Below are 21,459 nucleotides of genomic sequence, written 5' to 3' on the forward strand. Positions count from 1 at the left end.
AAAAGCAAAATACTATAAGCCCAAGGGGTCTAACAGGGAAAAGCCCTGAGAGGAAAGGAAGTAAGTAGCAATGAGATTAAAAGTACGATAACCTTAGAGAAATCAGATGTTATTGTACGACAATTTTACTTGAAGGGCGACAATTTTGAAGTCCTGGTACGATATCAGTAACTATAAGAATAGTGACCACGGACATGTCGACTTTTTCGGCAAGATTCGAAATTTCACAAAAAAATTCTTTCATTGACATCTGTGATCATTGGTTATTGCGTGCTCTCGAAATTTGTGTTTTTTGTCCCACATTTATGACTTGACTAACAATGTGCGTAAGAAAGTGAAGCTTATACTTCTTTTGTGATGCCGGATAAGAACCACTATTTGCCCCTCAAACTAGTATTGGCTAAGGGTATGTAGACAGTCCTACTAGGCAAATGAAGTTAGTGATGACCAAAAGTGTTAGGTTACAAACGGTGTCGTATTTGGGTAAATATATGATACTTTAATTTCTAGCCAAATACAGGAACCGTATATTTTTAGTACTCGTTATCTTGTTCTCTATGCATTTCTGACCTTAATTATTGGGGCAAACCACCCCTTCATGAGTTTTGGACCCCCTTATATTAAGACAATTATGGGGGACCCCAGTGGGAAACCGGGGTTTTTAGTGTGGGAAATGTCGTAAACGAGTGATTTACAGCAATAATAATGGTCAGTAATGCAAAATAAGAACAAGATAACCAGTTGGAAAATATATGGATCATGTAAGTGGCTGAACATAGGCCAAACATGATTATTTATCATATGAGATTTGTAAAAGGGTACAGCACCTAACAAGCCCACCTAACCTAACCTAGGAGTTCCCAGGTCACAACCCCTAGTGGGGAAGGGGCCAAGCCCCCAGACCCCCTTCCCAGTTCACAAACTTTCCCAGGTCACAGCCCCTTAGCCGGGGGCTTGCCCTTTCCCAGGTCACAACCCCTAGCCAGGGCCAAGCCCCCGGATCCCCTTCCCAGGTCACAAACTAAAACGAAATCACAATTCAATAATAAATCCCTTACCTTAAGTTTGAGAGGGTCGAAGGCTGAGGGTCTTCTGTTGACAAAGGACGAAACTGTCACTGCCCCTTTCCAAGATGTAGACGTAGATGGGTGGGGCTACAGTTTGGTGGTTTTAAGCAGGAAATCATGTAAGCGCTCGGACCTCTTGTGCAGGAAAAATAAGTACACTTTAGTTTGCTAACTTTTGGAAAAACGAAACATTAAAATACATATTATAATAATATTTACCTGGCGGATAAAGACATAACGAGATAAATATTGAATAAAATATTCTTTTTGAATTCCGCCACGAAGACCGTAACTCTTGATATCCCGCCACAGCCTATCGATGTTTTGAGTATGTGCACCTGTCTTGGGATCCACAAAATTTTGTGAATGATTCACAGTGAGGTGCACATACCACCTGCAGTGCCGAGATCTTTGTATCCTTTCCATGAATCACTGTGGATTACGCTCCCCGCCATGATATAACATTGTATCAAGGGCACAAGGGTCTCGACATTTCTTGGTTGGTCCACCAAAGACCACAGACATTTTTTTGCTCTCCCTCTCTATGCCACCGAACACCCACACACCAGACAAAGGCCTATCTCTGTTATATTTCGACCTCCCAAACTTGGATTTATCCACTTCGACGACAATGCCAGGCCCACCAATAGCCGGCAAGTTCTTGCAGTAATTTTCCGCGACTACCGAACTATAAGACCTCCAGTCAACCAAAGTTTGTAATGTCCAGCCAAGGTTATAGGTGACATCGCTGTGTGAAAAGGCACTTTCAAGGAAATGATTCACGAACAGCAGTATTTCCCATAATTGAAAGCGAGCCTTTTCCAAGAAATTGCCCTTAAATGCGGTTACGGAAAAAACGCATGCACAATGCTTTCCCTTCTTAGCAACCTTGACTGATCGATTACAAGCCCACTGATTAAGAGATCTAAAGATACACGCTGTTGGCAGGAAGGGCATTGAACGTCTGAAGGGATGACTCCATGGTTCTGTAGGAACTCATATGCCCGTTTATTTTCTCAGCAAAAGAGGGAATGTATCTCCCACTCCCTCAGAGAACAACCTTGACATATGGAAGCCATGATGAAACTGAAGATAAAAGGGGGTGGGGATATGTGTTGTAAAAGAACATCCTGGAACTTATGAAAAACTACTTGTAAGTTGTTAATTGGTTTAAAACTATCATCTGACATACGTCATTGTAAATGCACAGAAAGCTCCGCAATCCATGGAAAAAAACCCCATGCGCAGTAAGTCCCCTTCAGTCTCTCAGGTGTAAACAATGGACATTTTAATCGACCGATACGAAAGTTATTATGCCCCAGCCCCCATTAAACATATAGAGAAAAACAACAAGCTAGCCAGCACTCGTCCATTTCTTATAGCAAATTTAATTTTTGCTAGCAATTAAACATCATATATTAACGCGTATTTGTTTATTGTTAATGTGCAACTGATGATAGTTTGGAAATAGACGTTTGGGTTTGTTGTCAGTATAGACACTAAATTATGGAAGTGGTTAGAAGGGTATTACTGTACTTGCTGCCAGACAATAAGTAAAACTTTGCCAAAGTAATCACATTTTGTCCTGTTTTCCCACACTCAAAGTCATAGGTTCCCAACTATGTCTGTCGGGAAGGGGCGGTGGGGTCATGACATTAGAATGTCTTATTTGCTGTGGAAATAAAGGTTAAATTCATTGAAAGCACACCATCTAAGCTCTAAAACTAAATTTTCAAATCAAATATCAGTTTGATTGCAACTGTAATTTTACCGTCATTTTATCGTCATTTTATCGTGCATTCCAAGGCATTCATTATTTCTCACTGTATGTTGCTCCTTTATTGCCAAATTCAAACTATTAAAGCACTTAGAAAACAAGAAAGTTTTCAATATTAAACTTACCCGATAACCATGTAGCTGTCAACTCCGTTGCCCGACAGAATTCTACGGGAGGGATACGCCAGCTATCACTATACTAGAAGGGGGTGTACTCACAAGCGCCACCTGTGGCCAGGTACTACAGTACTTGTTGTTGACGCCACCTCACTTTTTCCTCTGTCGTGCTTCCGGCAAGACGTTCTTGGATACGCTTATGATTTTGGAGTATTGTTCACGGTTTGGTGAAGTATTTCTCTAAAATTTGCAGCTATTCGCTATACTAGAAACTTCTATATTAGCTTAGTTAGCTTTTGGAATTAATTTAATTATGGTGACGAAGAGAGTATGAACTCTCTTTCACCTTTAAATGGCCGACCCTTCCCTTAGACGGAAGTGTTGGTGTCTAAGAGAGTATAGACTCTCTTTCTTAATTTTGCTTAACAAAAGTTATAGATTTATTTTATATCTCTCCGCCTTTTATAGGCCTCTTCGATTAACTTCCTTTTATTATAAACTTATTAAAATTAATTTTTATATTTGTTTATATTCGACCTTTCCTAATAGTAGGCGGTCTTTTCTTGGTACCGAAGTTAATTAACATTGAGCCCGTCATTTCGGTTTTACCTGTTAACATATTTTGCTATTTTAATGTTTTTGAAAGAATTTCTTTGATAGTCTCGTACTGTTTTCAAAGTTGAACTAACGTTTTGTTTTGTCTCTGCAGTTGTTGACGTTCAGAACGTTCAACTTGCGCTCTATCGTCACGATAGAGAGAGAATTTTCACGGTGTCACGTTGCAGTAAGAGTAACCGTGTCTAGCGTTTTGTTCATTCTTTCTTAACTTAATGGTTTTAATTCTAATAAATTGGGAAATATTTCAGTTTTTTCCTTTAACATAATATGTTTTAACGATATATATGATTGGGCTCTTCTCTCAGGTTCTAAGTCAAGAGAGAGAGAGAGAGAGAGAGAGAGAGAGAGAGAGAGAGAGAGAGAGAGATAGAGACGGAGGGAGAAAGAGGAGGATAAACGTTTCGTTCAAGCGAGTAACGTTGTTATCGTTTTTGCTCTTCTCCCTAGTCTCTTTAGGGGAAGAAGGTAAACGTTTCTAGAGTTTTTTCTTGTTCTCAAGCTTTATGCGGTGAGAGATTTTAAACGTAGTTTATTTGATCTAGTGTTTAGTCTCTTTCCAGCCACTGAATTATTTATCTTTCATTAGATTTTTCTGTTACATTGTAATTCTGTTTTCGCAATTACTAACTTTTGAGAAAAGATAGAATTGCGTGTTTCAGGTACAAACCACTTAAAGTTTCGAGTTCAGTGAAATAAGTGCAAACAGAAAATCAAAAGTGATAAGTGATTAGCGCAAAGTGTGTCAGTGTTGTGCGTGAGGGTACTTCTGTGCGTGCCAGTCGTCCTCCCAGTCCGGGACCTCTTGCAAGCTCCCAAGCCCAGGGGAGAAGCAATGTCGAAGGGCAAAAGGGTTCGGCAGGCCTTGATCGGCGCACAGAAGTATCCTCGGTGGTTGCGGGCGTGTCTTTCAGAGACCGTCACTCCCACCCGCAGACGATTGAGCCCTTATTTTGCTCGTCTGCAGAAGAAATTTCGGGGAGAAAACGCTGGTCTCAGGTCTCAAGACCTCTTAAACGTAAAGTCCAGACCTATGCCAGACGTACGAAGTTAGAGTTCAACAACCCGGATGCAGTCATTGGGTTAGCTCTGACTCTCCTCAGTCATCAGGTGACTGCACACCTCCTAAAAGGAGTAAGGTGCTGCCGCAACAGATCTCTTCTGTTAAGGCTTCGCCTCAGCAGACCTTAGTGTCTGCCGACCCCAAGTTGACTCTACTGCAGTCCATGCAGTCACAACTTGCGGTCCTGATGCGTGAGTGTCAGGCTGAGAAGGTTACACCTCCTCCTGCGATCGCTCCGCCTGACCGCAGTCCTGTCTGCCAGGCGTACGATGTTGAGGCTCCTCAGGATACCTTACCACGTTCTGAGTTTACTGTTTCCAGTGGTGTGCAGCTCCCTCCGCCTTCCTTAAGGCAACCTCAGCAATGGGAACAGGAAGCTTATACCTTACTTCCTCCGCTTCCATTTGCAGTTCCACCAGTGAGGCAACACTCTCTTGAGGTACAACATCCTCTCCCATCCATGAGTCAGTCTCCTCAGCTCTCGCTGCAGCGAGCTCAACCCTCCTCAAGGCAAGCACCTCAACACCTTAGCCTTGCGCCTCAGGAACCTCAACTTGCGAGACAATTACTGCGTTCTGCGCAACCACTTCCTGAACGCTCGCAGCTCACACCTCAGGAACCTCAACTCGTTCCTCAGGAACCTGCTACTGCGCATCCATCAACCTTACAGCAAGCGCAACTGTTGAGGCAGCAACCTCATGCTATGAGTCAGCCACCCTCAACGCATGCATCTGCTACTTTCTCCTCAACTTGAGAAATAACAAATGACAATAATAACACCTCTTTACTTTCATAACTTGCAGTATGCCTACACAAACATTATGATAATGGAGGTTATTTGTCTTACTTATATAAAAATATATATGTATTCCTTGCAATATATTTTTAACAATATCGCAGAATATGGCAAAAATATCTTCAAAACAAAAATGAATCATGAGTTATGAATGTAAGGTAAATATTATGTTGATATTAAAACCCCATGCAAGCATGCATGAAGCACTCTAGCACTGGTCATGGAATTTCTGAGAAATGTTTAACGCCATGCAACACGCTCTGCTTACCTTACAGCATGCTCTACATACAGCATGCTCTGCATACAGCATGCTCTGCATACAGCATGCTCTGCATACAACATGCTCTGCATACAGCATGCTCTGCATTCAGCATGCTCTGCATACAACATGCTCTACATACAGCATGCTCTGCATACAACATGCTCTGCATACAGCATGCTCTGCATTCAGCATGCTCTGCATACAACATGCTCTGCATTCAGCATGCTCTGCATACAACATGCTCTGCATACAGCATGCTCTGCATACAACATGCTCTACATACAGCATGCTCTGCATACAGCATGCTCTGCATACAACATGCTCTGCATACCTTACCGCATGCTTCTCAGTCATACATCTTTGGTTGTTGCCAACTCACTAGACTGTCAAGCAGTTTCATAATGTTGCCTTCTAGTCTGCTGCTTTTGCACCATTGAAACCCTCACTGAGAGAACTTAACTTTTCTCGGATATGGTCCCTGTAGATGAGAAAGTGCTTTTCTCCCTCCTTCTGATATTCCCTTGAGGACTCTGTCATTTGGAGAGGAGCCTTTAGCTGCGTAGCCTCCTTTGGACTTTTATTTAAGCATAACATGCTTCCAGGGAAGGTAATGGTTCCACTTCAGTCACTAACCCCGTCTGTTACCACACCTGCTCCCATAGACCTTGAGCTGTGTTGCAAGACATGCAGTCCAAGCTTAGTCCTTGTTAAAGGATTTTTTTGTTTACGGAGTCAGTGTGTCACTGGGAAGACGTTCACCAGCAGAAGTGACTTGTTGTGACGCAGTGCGGCAACCTCAGCAACCCGATAAGGAGTTGTCTGTACGACCCAGACAGTCTAGACAGCTTCGGGTTGTCACTGTACTTCCTCGCTTCCCCATGGTTGACAGTTCACAGACTGCAGCAGTACCATGATCTTGTGTCCGGCTCCGTCAGACGACTGGCTTTTAAGAGCTCCCACAAGTCGTCGCTGTCTGGAGATTCTCAGATGGACTATGGATCTGACCAAGGAACTGGGCCTCCTGGTCAATTTTGAGGAGTCTCAGCTCATCCCATCCCAGACCATTGTCTCCCTGGGTATGGATCTTCAGAGTCGAGCTTTTCGGGCTTTTCCGTCGGCCCCAAGGATCTTCCAAGCCCTAGAATGCATCCAGAGCATGCTGAGAAGGAACCGATGCTCAGTCAGGTAGTGGATGAGTCTAACAGGGACACTTTCATCGCTGGCCCTGTTCATCGTGTTAGGGAGAATCCACCTCCCCCCCTTCAGTATCATCTAGCTGCTCACTGGATAAAGGACATGACGCTAGAGACGGTCTCAGTTCCTGTTTCCGAAGAGAGGAGGTCTTCTCTCGCGTGGTGTAAGAACAGCTTTCTTCTCAAGGAAGTCTACCTTTGGCTGTTCAGAAACCCGACCGCCGTCTCCTCTCGGACACATCAGACACGGGCTGGGGTGCGACTTTGGACGGACAGGAATGATCGAGAACATGGAATCAGGAGCAAAGGACACTTCACATCAATTGCAGGAGTTGTTGGCGGTTCTTCTGGCCTTGATAAACTTCAAGTCCCTCCAGCTTAACAAAGTGGTGGAGGTGGACTCTGACAACACCACAGCCCTGGCTTACACCTTCAAGCAGGGAGGGACTCTTTCGTGAAGTTGTTCTAGATCGCAAGGGACCTCCTCATCTGGTCTAAAGATCGAAAGCTCACGCTGGTAACGAGGTTCATTCAGGGCGGTATGAATGTCATGGCAGATCACCTCAGCCGGAAGGGTCAGGTCATCCCCACAGAGTGGACCCTTCACAAGAATGTTTGCAGCAGACTTTGGGCCCTGTGGGGTCAGCCAACCATAGATCTGTTCGCTACCTCGATAACCTAGAGACTCCTATTGTATTGTTATCCGATTCCAGACGCAGCAGCAGTTCACGTGGATGCTTTTCTGCTGGATTGGTTCCATCTCGACCTGTATGCATTCCCGCCGTTCAAGATTGTCAACAGGGTACTTCAGAAGTTCTCCTCTCGCAAAGGGACACGGCTGACGTTGGTTGGCTCCGCTCTGGCCCGCGAGAGAATCGTTCTTAGAGGTACTGCAATGGCTGGTCGACATTCCCAGGACTCTTCCTCTAGGAGTGAACCTTCTACGTCTACCTCACGTAAAGAAGGTACACCCGAACCTCCACGCTCTTCGTCTGACTGCCTTCAGACTTTCGAAAGACTCTCAAGAACTAGGGGCTTTTCGAAGGAGGCAGCCAGAGCGATTGCCAAAGCAAGGAGAACATCCACTCTCAGAATCTATCAGTCTCAAGGGGAAGTCTTCCGTAGCTGGTACAAGACCAATGCAGTTTCCTCAACCAGTACCACTGTAACCCAGATTGCTGACTTCCTGTTATATCTAAGGAAAGTAAGATCCCTTTCAGCTCCTACGATCAAGGGTTACAGAAGTATGTTGGCAGCGGTTTTCCGCCACAGAGGCTTGGATCTTTCCACCAACAAAGATCTACAGGACCTCCCTAGGTCTTTTGAGACCTCAAAGGAACGTCGGTTGTCCACTCCAGGCTGGAATCTAGACGTTGTCCTAAGGTTCCTTATGTCATCAAGATTTGAACCTCTCCAATCAGCCTCTTTTTAGGACCTCACATTAAAAACTCTTTTCCTCGTGTGCTTGACAACAGCTAAAAGAGTAAGTGAGATCCACGCCTTCAGCAGGATCATTGTTTTCACATCTGAAACGGCTACATGTTCCTTGCAGCTCGGTTTTTGCTAAACAAGCTTCCTTCACGTCCTTGGCCTAAGTCGTTCGAGATCCCAAGCCTGTCCAACTTGGTGGGGAATGAACTGGAGAGAGTACTTTGCCCAGTTAGAGCTCTTAGGTACTATCTAAAAAGGTCTTAACCTTTACAAGGACAATCAGAAGCCTTATAGTGTGCTATCAAGAAACCTTCTTTTCCAAGTTCTAAGAACTCAGTTTCTTACTATTCAGGCTTCTGATTAGAGAAACACATTCTCATCTGAAGGAAGAAGACCTTGCTTTGCTGAAGGTAAGGACACATGAAGTGGGAGCTGTGGCTACTTCAGTGGCCTTCAAACAGAGCCATTCTCTGCAGAGTGTTATGGATGCAACCTATTGGAGAAGCAAGTCAGTGTTCGCATCATTCTATCTCAAAGATGTCCAGTCTCTTTACGAGTACTGCTACACCCTGGGACCATTCGTAGCAACGAATGCAGTAGTAGGCGAGGGCTCAGCCACTACATTCCCATAATCCCATAACCTTTTAACCTTTCTCTTGAATACTTTTTATGGGTTGTACGGTCGGCTAAGAAGCCTTCCACATCCTTGTTGATTTGGCGGGTGGTCAATTCTTTCTTGAGAAGCGCCGAGGTTAAAGGTTGTGATGAGGTCCTTTAGTATGGGTTGCAGCCCTGTATACTTTAGCACCTTTGAGTTGATTCAGCCTTCCAAGAGGAACGCTGCGCTCAGTAAGGAAGACGATCTTATTAAAGGCAGAGTAACGGTTCAAGTCGACTTCCTTACCAGGTACTTATTATTTCATTGTTATTGTGGATAACTGATTATATGAAATACGGGATACTTAGCTATCCTTTAGTCTTGTACACTGGTTTTTCACCCACCCCCCTGGGTGTGAATCAGCTACATGATTATCGGGTAAGTTTAATATTGAAAAATGTTATTTTCATTAGTAAAATAAATTTTTGAATATACTTACCCGATAATCATGATTTAATTGACCCACCCTTCCTCCCCATAGAGAACCAGTGGACCGAGGAAAAAGTGAGGTGGCGTCAACAACAAGTACTTGAGTACCTGGCCACAGGTGGCGCTTGTGAGTACACCCCCTTCTAGTATAGTGATAGCTGGCGTATCCCTCCCGTAGAATTCTGTCAGGCAACGGAGTTGACAGCTACATGATTATCGGGTAAGTATATTCAAAAATTTATTTTACTAATGAAAATAACATTTTTCAGTTTCCTAAAACAAGATAGTCTTCAGGTTCCTCTTGAAAGCCCTAATATCTTCAGTCTTTTGGATGACTAGTGGTAGCTTAGGCGCATTTGTAGTTTGTTTGAACAGAATGTAACACTACATTTTACAAGGTAAACAAGCATAAGAACACCACCCAACCTAACTTAGGAGCCATATCCTTATCTACTCTGGAGGCTTCACCTCTGCAACCCCTCCTTACACTACTGTATTCATAGCTTACCCTGTCCCAATAAACTACATTCACCCTTTAGGTTATTGTATAATCTCAGGGTTGCGTATTTAAATGTTCTAGAGCTTACAGTAGACATATACATCTAGGTTCCAATAATTTGAAACCATCTAACTATTCTCGTGTCAACATGTTTTGTTGGTAGCACAATATTTTCAAATTCTTTTAGATATTTAGGACGTCGAGTTCTGATAACTTAATGGCTTATTGTTCATATTTCAGACTCAATTCTTGCGTTAATAGGTAGCCAGTGTGATTTTATTATAGTTTTGGTCAGAACAACATGTTCTAGTAAAAATTGCTGTTTATACTATAGGAAAAGTCCTGTTATCTTTGAAAATTATTTATTTTAGGGGCTAATAAATTGTTAAAGATATACTCTACTAAACCTACTGATTATGGGGGTGCTACCCAGTTTGGAACCAGGGGTTTAGATTGTGGAAAACAAACCTATTCTTCTCTATAAATAATGGTAAAACAAATATTTTCTTCTCTATACAGTACATTATTTTCTGGGATGCATAATGCTGTAAATCTAAGGAAAATTGCCAAAATTATAGCCTATGCATCCTATAATATGTTTATATTTTTCATTTGTTTGTTGACATTCTGTGAAGCAGTCATATTCACTCCTGTTCGTTCATGTGTACATGTCTTGGTGCACACTAACCATTTTAAGCTTTCTGCGCATTTACTCTTGCTCATACATGTTTACCTACCTTTGTTGCGTAATGCCCAGTTTTAATCCTTTTTGCGCGTTAGCCCTACTCCCCACTTTCTTTCGATCAATAGTATTACTTGTGTTTGCAGTGGCGTCTTGTGGCTAAAATCAGTGGGGGTGCTGCTCAAAAAAAATTTCAACCATTGATTGTTCTGACACAGATACAAACCTTCCGCTATTTATAGGGTATTACTTTCAGCAACGCTGAAAACTAGCCAAGACAATTTTAGTGAGGGATAACTACCCCTATCCGCTAGTTAGCGGAAGGGGGTCGGGTAGACCGGCTACCCTGCTCACTCACACCTGTCGGTTGAGTAACCACTTTTGATTTTGGCTCGGTAGAGTGCAGGCGTGCCATCTCTCTCTCCCGTTAAAACAAAACTGCCTTGACTTTATTTACTTTTCCTTTTTCTTTTGTGTATCTGTGTGTGTTTGTTATTGTCCCGCTATGCGGACATGTCCAGGTTGTGAGGGCCGCCGCTGCAGTACCTTCGTATCGTCTGTAGAGACGGACCCTCACCCTTTGTGCCCGGCTTGCCGGGGACATAAATGCGCAGGACAACACCTGTTCCGAGTGTCGGGAGTGGCCTTCCTTCCAGTGGGAGAAGAAGAAGTCTAAGCGCGAATCTTCGCCTTCGGGGTCTTCCTTAAAATTTAAGAAATCGCGGGCTTCTGCTTCCTCTACCCCCAAATCTCTGCCCGAAGCTACTTTTCAACCAGACCCTTGCGGGGCATGGCCGAGCAGTAGCGCAGGGTTTGTGACTCCAGGTCAACCCTGTGGGATAGGCGAAGGTGTCGGCTCCCCTAGTGAGTCGGCTCCTTCCCCTCCCCCAGGGAGCGCCTGTTCCTTTCCAGACCTTGTGTCTTTGTGGCCATCTCTGGATGTTGTTGGCCCCCATCGAAGGAAGTTCTCCTCGAACTCCTACGAAGGGGAGCAAAGAGAAGGCGGTCATCTCCTTCCACTGCGGAGGTTGATCCTCCTCTTGTGGGTGCAGGCGCTGTTGCCCATCGGTCAGATCAAGAGTCGGGTTCCGACGCCGAGGACTTAGCTAACCCACCAGGGGCGGTGGCAGGGCTCTCTCCAAGGCAAGCTTTCCCTTCAGGGGAACATATCTCTCGTTCGCGAGAGAAGATTGCCTCTGTACATTGGCGATCTCCTTACGCTTATGGTTCTCCTCCAGAGGCGGAACGAGAACCTTGTCATAAGCGATGTTCTCCTTCGAGGGAACTCTCCTCCCCTGCGGAGGATTTATCTGTAGACCTTGATCAGTCTCGCCCTTGAGTGGAGTCTGCTGAACATTCCTCTCGGGAGGTTTGTAGAGTGGAGGGGTTCATAACTCCTCTCCACCCTGGACGTTCTCCTCCCCATGCTGTGAGGAGACGTCTTTATGAACCTGCTGGTTCTCACGTTGACCCTTCGGGGTCTCGTGATGATCACCCTTTGAGCTGGCGTGATCGTGAACCTTCGGGCTCTCTTTATGTTGATCCTGCGGGTTCTCATGACAGCAGGAGTCCTTTGAGAGACTGTCGCGCAGAGCCTTCGGGGTCACGCTGCTTGAAACCTCAGGGTTTCAGTTACGCTGAACCCCCAAGCTCTCGTAACGATGGTAACGTTGAACCTTGGGACTCTCGTTCCATCAGTCATGATGACCCTTCGGGGTCTCGTGACAGAGGAACCTCGGTTTCTTGTTACGTTGAACCTTCGGGGTCTCATAACCGGAGTTACGCTGAGCCCTTGGGCTCTCGTAGCTCTAGTCACGCTATCACTTCAATGTTTCGTGACCGAGAAACTTCGGCTTCTCGTTGCGCTGATCCCTAGGGGTCTCGCAATACAGGCTACGTTAGGCCTTTGGTCTCTCGAGCCATTAGTCACGCCGATCCTTCGGGGTCTCGTGACAGAGAAACTTCGGTTTCTTGTTGCGCTGACCCTTCGGGGTCTCGCAACACAGTTCACGTTGAATCTTCGGGTTCTCGTGATCGCAGTCATTTTTTATATGACAGAGTTTGCGGACTCTCATTGTGTTGATCGTTCTCGCTCGCACAACACAGGCTATCGTGAACCTTTGGGTGAGCGTAGCAGTGAGTACTCTCGCTACAATGAGAGATCTCGTGCGCACGATCAAATTGGCGTGCACGACCGGATTGGCTTGCACAACTGATTTGGCGCACAACCAACTTGGCGCGCACGAACTAATTGGCTTGCACGAACAACCTGGTGTGCCCGAACAACCTTAGGCGCGCCATGCAAGCGAACAAGGTGCGTACAATCAGCGCTATGTTGAGGTGTGTGCACGTGAACAGCTTAGCGTGCGCTGATAATCTAGTGCACGCAGACAGTCTAGCGCGTGAGCACGCGACCTTCTTGGCGCTCACTATCAATATTGTGTGGAATCCTCAGGCAGTGAGGGGGTTCCTAGCCGCACGAACTATGATAGGGCGCGCGATCGTGATTCACAATCCTCTGTTGCTCCCTTCCCGGGATCATCCCAACCAGGAGTAGGTTCTCGAGAAATAACAACCTTGCGGAACCAAACCCTCCCCGAACGAGATATCGTTTCCCTCTTTGGGGCCAGGGGTTAACCTTCCTGCAAAGAGAGACTTCCATCAGTCTCTCAAGTCTCATAGGCTTTCACAGAGACAACAGTCTCCCACAAGACTACGTCCAGATCCTATCCCGAAGGGTAGGCCTGTGCCAATCCTGCCTGATGGGAAGCCTCCCTCAGGCAAGAGGGTTGGGAAACCTGCCAAGGTTCCTAAACCCAGAGATCCATGTCTTCTCAAGGACCTCCCCCTTAGTTTCTCGGGAGCCATCCCCCTGGCTTCACACCTTATTCAATGTAATGCGCCAAGCCATTACAGGAGTCATTCCCCGCTCCCAGTCCTTAGGTAACACGCCTAGGATCCCTTTGTCACCTCCTCTCGTCTCGGGGGTCTCTCCTCACTCCGATCCTAGGAGGAGTTCAGGATTCCGTGCATGCGGGCCCATATGGCAAGGGGTAACGGTCATCCCCTCACAAAAGACCTTGGGAGGAGAATATGCAAGAACCTCGGGGTAGCCCCCTGCAGTTCAAGACGTCACAGGCCAGACCCAATTGGAAAAGGAAAAGGATTTGTCCTTCGTCTCCTAATGAGGATAGGGTGACTTGCTACAGAGACTCCTTCCGTCTCTTACCAGTCGAGATAGTGTCTAAGGAGGCACGACTTGCGACTGGGCAGGACGCACTCCCTATGGCAGCGGATTTACATCCCACCCGTAAGCTGACTGAGACCTCTAGTCCCTCATGGACAGAGGACCACCTGCCTCATAACAGGGAGCCGAAGGATTTATTCACCATCCGTAAATCCTCGGCCAGGCTTCCTTCGGCCCTGCCTCCTTGGCAACTGGAAGCGAACACTTCCTCGGCAGTCTTCCTATTCCCGGTCTATCTCGTTGACGACCACGACCCACTCCGGGCTCTTATGGATGAGAGTTTTGATGTGGAAGGGCAGAGCGATCTCGAGGACGATGCTCTGCCAGCTGCCGCTAGCCCTAAGCTCACGGAGGATGAGGGGAAGGAGTCGGAACATGTCTTCTGGCAGGTCCTAGCCTGCATCCATTCCATTAATGAACTGCCAGATCCATCAGCAGCCCCTCTAGATGGAAAGGAGACGGTCCTTGACCAGCTCTACTGCACTCGGAAACCTCATTGGACCAGTGCAGCTTTGCCCTGGGTTGAAGAGTGCCAAACAGAAGGCAGTGTCCCAGGTAACTGGTTCCACCACCTCTCTTCGCTCCAACTCATCCTCCAAGCTCCTACCTCCTCCGTATGTGTTTCAGAGGAGGTACCACGAGATCCTCGGGAATCTCTTCCAACTCTGCTTCTCGATCACTCCATAGAGGCGCTCTTGAAGGCTACACCCTTCGAGAAACTCACGGGACTTCATCTCCTTTTCGGACTCTGAGATCTTTAATCAGGAGAAGGTGGAGAAGTACGCCATGCAGGCTACTTAGTGGCTTGACTTCTGGTTGGGATCCTTTGGGATCCTTAGGACAACTGATCCGGTCTAAGGACCTGTCTTGGGAGTCCTTCAGAAAGTCTTTGGAGACCTTCCTATTGTCTGGCACTCGGACCAGCGAGTTTCTCTCCCTCCAGGTAGTGAACCTTTGGGCCAACACTATCCTGAAGAGGAGGGACGCTGTCATAGGAAAGTTCCATAGAAATCTCCCTCAGGCCGAAGTAGTGAGACTGAGAAATGCACCTTTCGAGGGCAATTCCTTGTTCCACCTCAAGGATGTCGAACGGGTGGCAGAGAGGTGGAGGAAGTCGTGCCAGGACTCCTTCATCCAAAAGGCCTTAACAGCCATGCCTTATCCCTCTCAGCCACAGCGGAAATCACAGCAAAAACCACAACCGAAAAGGGCTAGAGACCTAAAACAACAGGGTCAAAAGGGTGCAAAGCAGGCCTTTTGCAACAAGAAGTCCTTTCGTGGAGGAAAGGGAAAGAGGGGATACGGCCGAGGCCGGTCCCAACAGGCCAGGTAATCCTCCCATTTGCCCACTTGTGGGGGGGATGCCTGCTAAGCCGCTGGCAGAGGTGGCTTCACCATGGGGCCGAACCCTGGAGGGTCGAGGTGATTCGTTCAGGGTATCGCATCCCGTTCACGCTCTCTTTCCCTCCACTGACTCTAGTGCCGATTCCATTGAACTCCTGTGCGAAGGGATCCGCATGGGAGTTTGCCCTCAGGGGAGAAGTCCAGACCATGTTGGAGATGGGTGCTCTCCAGGAGGTCCTCGACGGGTCCCCAGGCTTTTACAGTCGACTCTTATCTTGTGAAAAAGGTGCCTGGAGTCTGGAGACCAGTCATAGACCTCTCAGCCCTGAACAGTTTTGTTGAACAGGCACCGTTCAGGATGGAGACGGCCGACACTGTCAGACAAGCGATAAGACCACAGGACTTCATGTGCACTCTAGATGTAAAGGACGCATACTTCCAGATCCCAATTCATCTGTCTTCCAGGAAGTATCTAAGATTCATGTTCAATCGGAAGCATTACCAGTTCAGGGTACTGTGTTTCGGTCATTCCACAGCACCCCAGGTCTTCACGAGAGTATTCGCCCTAGTATCATCTTGAGCCCACAGAGTCACCATCCATCTCCTAAGATACTTGGACGACTGGCTGATTCTGGCGGACTCAGAAGCAGCCCTTCTCCACCACCGAGACGAGCTTCTAAGGTTTTGCCAGAGACTTAGGGAGATAGCACAGGTCTTCCTCAGTCGGGAAGAGCTCCTGGCGCAGTATTGGCTTTGCCTTCTTGCCCACCTCTGTTCCCTGACCCGACTGGTCCCCAACAGTCGCCTCAGGATGAGATCCCTCCAGTGGCGACTGAAATCCCAGGTGAACCAGCACACCAATTCCCGGGATCACCCAGCCCGCATAGGACTAGGGGAATAGTCGGACCTCAGGTCGTGGTTGGCGGTTCATTGACATTCTCTGAGGTGAACCAGAGATAATCCGAAGACTCAGAAGAGGATATTAAAAATGCAGAAAAATCGGGCGATGTCTCAGGGCAAAGTTCTGTTTCAGATGACCCTAACAGTGCTGTTGCGTTCAGATTAGATACATCTGACTGCGCTATTTCAGCCTCGAGCTATGACCGATGTTTCAATCTACCATCTGAGTGTTGGAAAGGGTTTGATTTCTGAGGTGACTCAGGAATGGAGGACATTTCCCTCTCTAGTATTTGTCTGATTAGTGAGACGAGGCCTCCACTCCATGACTCGAGGCTGAACTAAAGGTAGATCAGGAACTGGACCTCTTGACCTAGTCCACGGTGGACTATATCCACTAGAGGTAGGATTTTTTCCGACAACTGTTGGGCGTCATAATTGGGTGGCAAAAAGCCAAGAAAGTCTTGATCAGGACAAATGGACACTGCCGAGTCAGAAACAAGGCAGAAACAGGGCTTCCTAAACTAGCACGTCTTGACAAATTTGGACTGGTACTCTTGGAGCCAGCAGAAAGTGGTTCCAATAATGGAAAGTTGGAAACTTCCCAGAATTTCAAACTCCCTGGAGGATGAACGACACCTTCCTCTCGGAAAGAGGAGGGTAAGAAATGGGGTGTTGGAAATTCGGGCACAAGAGAGAGAACCACCAATTTGGGAGTCAAATTCAGGGTTTCACACATTTCAGTGGGGCTGTTCTCCCACAGTTGGAAGACCACACGATCTCGAATAGATGGAGGCTTCAATGCAGGAGTCTTATCCAAATTTTCTGGGGGATATAATCAAGCATCCAGTTCCCTTTTTGTCTCATAAGTCCTAGCTGGCTTAAGAATGGGTTTAGGCTGAGTAATAGTTCTTGTAGGACGGTAACTTTTCCTTTGTTGTCAGGACTTGTTACAATCCCGAAACGAAAGGTATGATGCGACTATTGCAGCCACCCCATAGGAGTCACCATCACTACAAGAACCGGAACTCTCCGAGACTTCAGAGGAAGTCAGACTATTATCTACAAGTCTAGGACTATTCTGAGTCTCGGTTATAGGATCAGGACCCCTCGAATACCAGAGAAGGTGCCTCCTAAGATAGACTGGAGGTTCAAGCCAGACCTTTAACCGGATATGATGAGCCTTTACCAGTTCACCATCGGGCAGTCTGTGTAGCTCATAGGTGACCTTATTCTCGTGTACCTTAGTAACACAGAATACCCCCTCAAACTTAGGGATGAGCTTGTTTGTCCATACTGATGCATCTTCTTAAGAACCAGAGAACCCTCCTTAAACGGTTTGTACCGAGAATGTCCTTCAGCCCATGGGTCTCTGGTCTCTGCTGACAGCAACGGGATGCTATCAACATCGTGAGCACCCTTTAGTATGTTCTCAGCTGGAGTGCAGCCAATCTCAGTGTGGTGGGAATTGTAACTGAGAACTGCTCGGGATAAGTACTGGTCCCATTTCCGAGATTCCTCAGAAATCACCCTCAGTAGCTGAGAACTGCTCCGGATAAGTACTGGTCCCATTTCCGAGATTCCCCAGAAATCACCCTCAGTAGCTTACCAATGGTACTGTTCACCCGCTCCACTGCACCATTACTAGAGGGTTTATACGGAGTTGTTTTCACATGGACAACATTGTACCACTCCAACAACTCAGTAAATTCCTTTGAAATAAACTCAGGGCCGTTATCAGTCATTATCCAAACTGGAACACGAGGAATAACAGGAGAACTCGGTCTTCAAGCACCTGGCAAATTGTACTTCTCTTCTTATTCCTTATGGGTACTGCCATCACCCACTTGGAATAATGGTCGACTACCATCAGACACCCAATAAAACCAGCTCTGCTTGTTAGGAGACTCACAAGGTCCATAGCAACCAATTCAAAAGGAGAAGAGGTCACTATCTTCAATTTTGGCGGGGCAACCACCTCCCTTGAAACCTTATTTGTTCCGTAACCGAAATACAAACCACGCTATTTACAAAGGGTATTACTTTTAGCGTAGCTGAAATGGCGAGCCATTAGAATTTAACGAGGATGTATTACCCCCGCGCTAGTTAGCGGGGGGGGGGGGGGGTAGGGGAGTGGTAGCTAGCTACCCCTCCTCCCCCTCACACACAGGTGAATACGCACTTTCACTTTTGGCTCGGACTGTGACAGACGTCTCTGTCTTGGTCCTCGCTTGGCAGCCATTGTTTTGTTTTGTCTTTACTTAATCGCTTACTTTTCTTTTACTCTATATATATGTAAACATGTTTTCATGTTTGTATATATATTTGAGTACTGTATAGAAATAAGTAAGTTTCCTTTTCAGCTTTGTGTGTGTAGTGTACGATATCTACGTGGAGGCCTCGGCAGTCGGCAGTTAGGCCACCACGGCGTAATTTTATGAGTGGCGATCGAGTTTGGCTTATGTCTTTCTCTCTCTCTCTCTTGAGGTCGTTCACCCTTTTTACTACGTGTTACTACGGCCTTGTAGCTTCCTTTCCGTGGGGGGGGGGGGGGGGCGCGGTTGCTACGCCGTACGTTTGTCTCAATTAGTTTTGATTCTAATTGTAGTTGTTTTTTGTTTTTCAGCTTGTAGAACGTTTCCTTTCGTGGTTTTCGTTCGTTCTTTAGTGTTCATTCATTTTTAAATTACACAATTACATAGTTACATAATTATAATTGTTATAATTCTGTTTTGGTTACAGCTCTCCTTCCGCAAGTGTAAGTGGTTGTGAGGGCACGTGCCTGTTGTGTAATTCTTGTTCCTTTCCCTCGGGATTCCTCTTCGGAGCCTTCCCGGGGGAATGAATGTTTACTAATATTATTTGTTTTTATTTTTTTACAGTTACCGATCTAGTTCGTTTCTGTAATATGGCAACGGTGTGAGCTGTCTGGTTGAGTCCCGGGGATTCGGCTGTTGCTGCCTCCCCCCTTGTATTTTCGTCAGGGGCGTGTCTCCTTCTACTGGAAGTACTCCCGTGACGACGGACAGCTCTCCAGTTCATTTTAGAACTCTCAGGAGGCTTGCCTCCTTGGGCGGGTAACTTTCCTTCCGAGGGAAGTTTTTTCCTGTCCAGGCTTGAGTTTTTCCCCTTTTGGGGGGTTCTTCTCTTGCCTTTTTTTTTTCGTGCGACTATGCTCTTGGTGCTGAGCGGTCGCACCTGCAGTTTTGCTCAAGGGGCTGGGCAACTGCAGGAGCTCCTCTTCGGAGGATTGCTCCTTTTAGGTCACTGGCTGACCAGTCTCTTCCACGAAGTGTTTCTCTTTCGTTCGCGAGAGAGTACACTCATAGAGACTCCTCTTCGGAGGTTTCTTCTGTTGCTGTTGCTGTTGGCCTCCCTCGCCGCTAGGCCCACCGTCCGCCTCGTCGTAAGGGCCTCTCATCTCCCTATAAGGGTGCTTGAGGCCTCCTTTTGGATCTCCGTTTGCAGCCTACAACTCCTTTTTCTCGATCTTCTGCCTTGGTGCAGATGGACAGCAGTCTGATCTCGTCTTCCGACGGGCAACGGTCTTCCCGACGGACAACGGTCTTCCCGACGGACAACGGTCTTCCCGACGGACAGCGATCTTCCGACGGACATCAGTCTTCCGGCGGACAACGATCCCTTCGGGGCAAAGGGTTGCCCCCACGGGGGTTCTTCCCTTGCGTGTCAGGGTTTCCCTGCGCGCCCTTCTGCTGTGTTCTCACCTGCTCCTGCTCAGTGTTAGCACACAGGCACTCTTCTGCTCATCAGCGCTCTCCTGTTCGTCAGCGCTTTCAAGATGATCATCCCTGCGGTTCCTGTTGGTTCCTGTTACACGCCCTGTGCGCCCACGTTCGCCCTCGCGATCTAGAACTTCGGTTCAGGTCGGGGTCAAGGACTCTTCTTCTTTGCGCAGGCTTCCACGCATAGCCTTCTGCTCGTCAGCGATCATCAGCTCGTCAGCGATCATCAGCTCGCCAGCGATCATCAGCTCGCCAGCGATCATCAGCTCGCCAGCAATCACCTGTCACTCGGCGATCTCCGGATCGCCCACGTGTGTTACAGCCGGCACGCCAACGTTCTCCAACACTTCTGAAGGAACATGGTTCGCCAGCTACTAGCTCACCTGCGCATGCTGATCGCCATCGCGCGACCCTCAACTGCGGATGCTGATCGCCATCGCGCGACCCTCAAACTGCGGATGCTGATCGCCATCGCGCGACCCTCAAACTGCGGATGCTGATCGCCATCGCGCGACCCTCAAACTGCGGATGCTGATCGCCATCGCGCGACCCTCAAACTGCGGATGCTGATCGCCATTGCGCGACCCTCAAACTGCGGATGCTGATCGCCATCGCGCGACCCTCAAACTGCGGATGCTGATCGCCATCGCGCGACCCTCAAACTGCGGATGCTGATCGCCATCGCGCGACCCTCAAACTGCGGATGCTGATCGCCATCGCGCGACCCTCAAACTGCGGATGCTGATCGCCATCGCGCGACCCTCAAACTGCGGATGCTGATCGCCATCGCGCGACCCTCAAACTGCGGATGCTGATCGCCATCGCGCGACCCTCAAACTGCGGATGCTGATCTCCATCGCGCGACCCTCAAACTGCGGATGCTGATCGCCATCGCGCGACCCTCAACTGCGGATGCTGATCGCCATCGCATGCTGATCACCATCGCGCGACCCTCAACTGTGTATGCTGTTCGCCATCGCGCGACCTCCGACCTGCGCATACTGATCGCCATCGCGCGACCCTGGCATGCTGATCACCATTGCGCGACCCGGCGCATACTGATCACCATCGCGCGACCCGGCGCATACTGATCACCATCGAGCGACCCGGCGCATGCATCTTCTTAAGAACCAGAGAACCCTCCTTAAACGGTTTGTACCGAGAATGTCCTTCAGCCCATGGGTCTCTGGTCTCTGCTGACAGCAACGGGATGCTATCAACATCGTGAGCACCCTTTAGTATGTTCTCAGCTGGAGTGCAGCCAATCTCAGTGTGGTGGGAATTGTAACTGAGAACTGCTCGGGATAAGTACTGGTCCCATTTCCGAGATTCCTCAGAAATCACCCTCAGTAGCTGAGAACTGCTCCGGATAAGTACTGGTCCCATTTCCGAGATTCCCCAGAAATCACCCTCAGTAGCTTACCAATGGTACTGTTCACCCGCTCCACTGCACCATTACTAGAGGGTTTATACGGAGTTGTTTTCACATGGACAACATTGTACCACTCCAACAACTCAGTAAATTCCTTTGAAATAAACTCAGGGCCGTTATCAGTCATTATCCAAACTGGAACACGAGGAATAACAGGAGAACTCGGTCTTCAAGCACCTGGCAAATTGTACTTCTCTTCTTATTCCTT

The 21,459-nt window shown here is 47.5% G+C and overlaps 1 long non-coding RNA gene across 1 annotated transcript in view; it reads left to right on the forward strand.

Moving 5' to 3' along the window:
* Nucleotides 1-213: 213 nt before the first annotated feature.
* The window catches only part of LOC137636739 (uncharacterized), a 102,919-nt gene continuing 81,673 nt past the window's right edge, over nt 214-21,459 (forward strand). The window contains exon 1 of the long non-coding RNA XR_011043200.1: nt 214-406. This is a non-coding gene — a long non-coding RNA (uncharacterized lncRNA). The remainder of the gene's footprint in view (nt 407-21,459) is intronic.

The sequence above is a fragment of the Palaemon carinicauda genome, chromosome 3, assembly GCF_036898095.1.
Source record: "Palaemon carinicauda isolate YSFRI2023 chromosome 3, ASM3689809v2, whole genome shotgun sequence".
Taxonomy (NCBI): domain Eukaryota; kingdom Metazoa; phylum Arthropoda; class Malacostraca; order Decapoda; family Palaemonidae; genus Palaemon; species Palaemon carinicauda.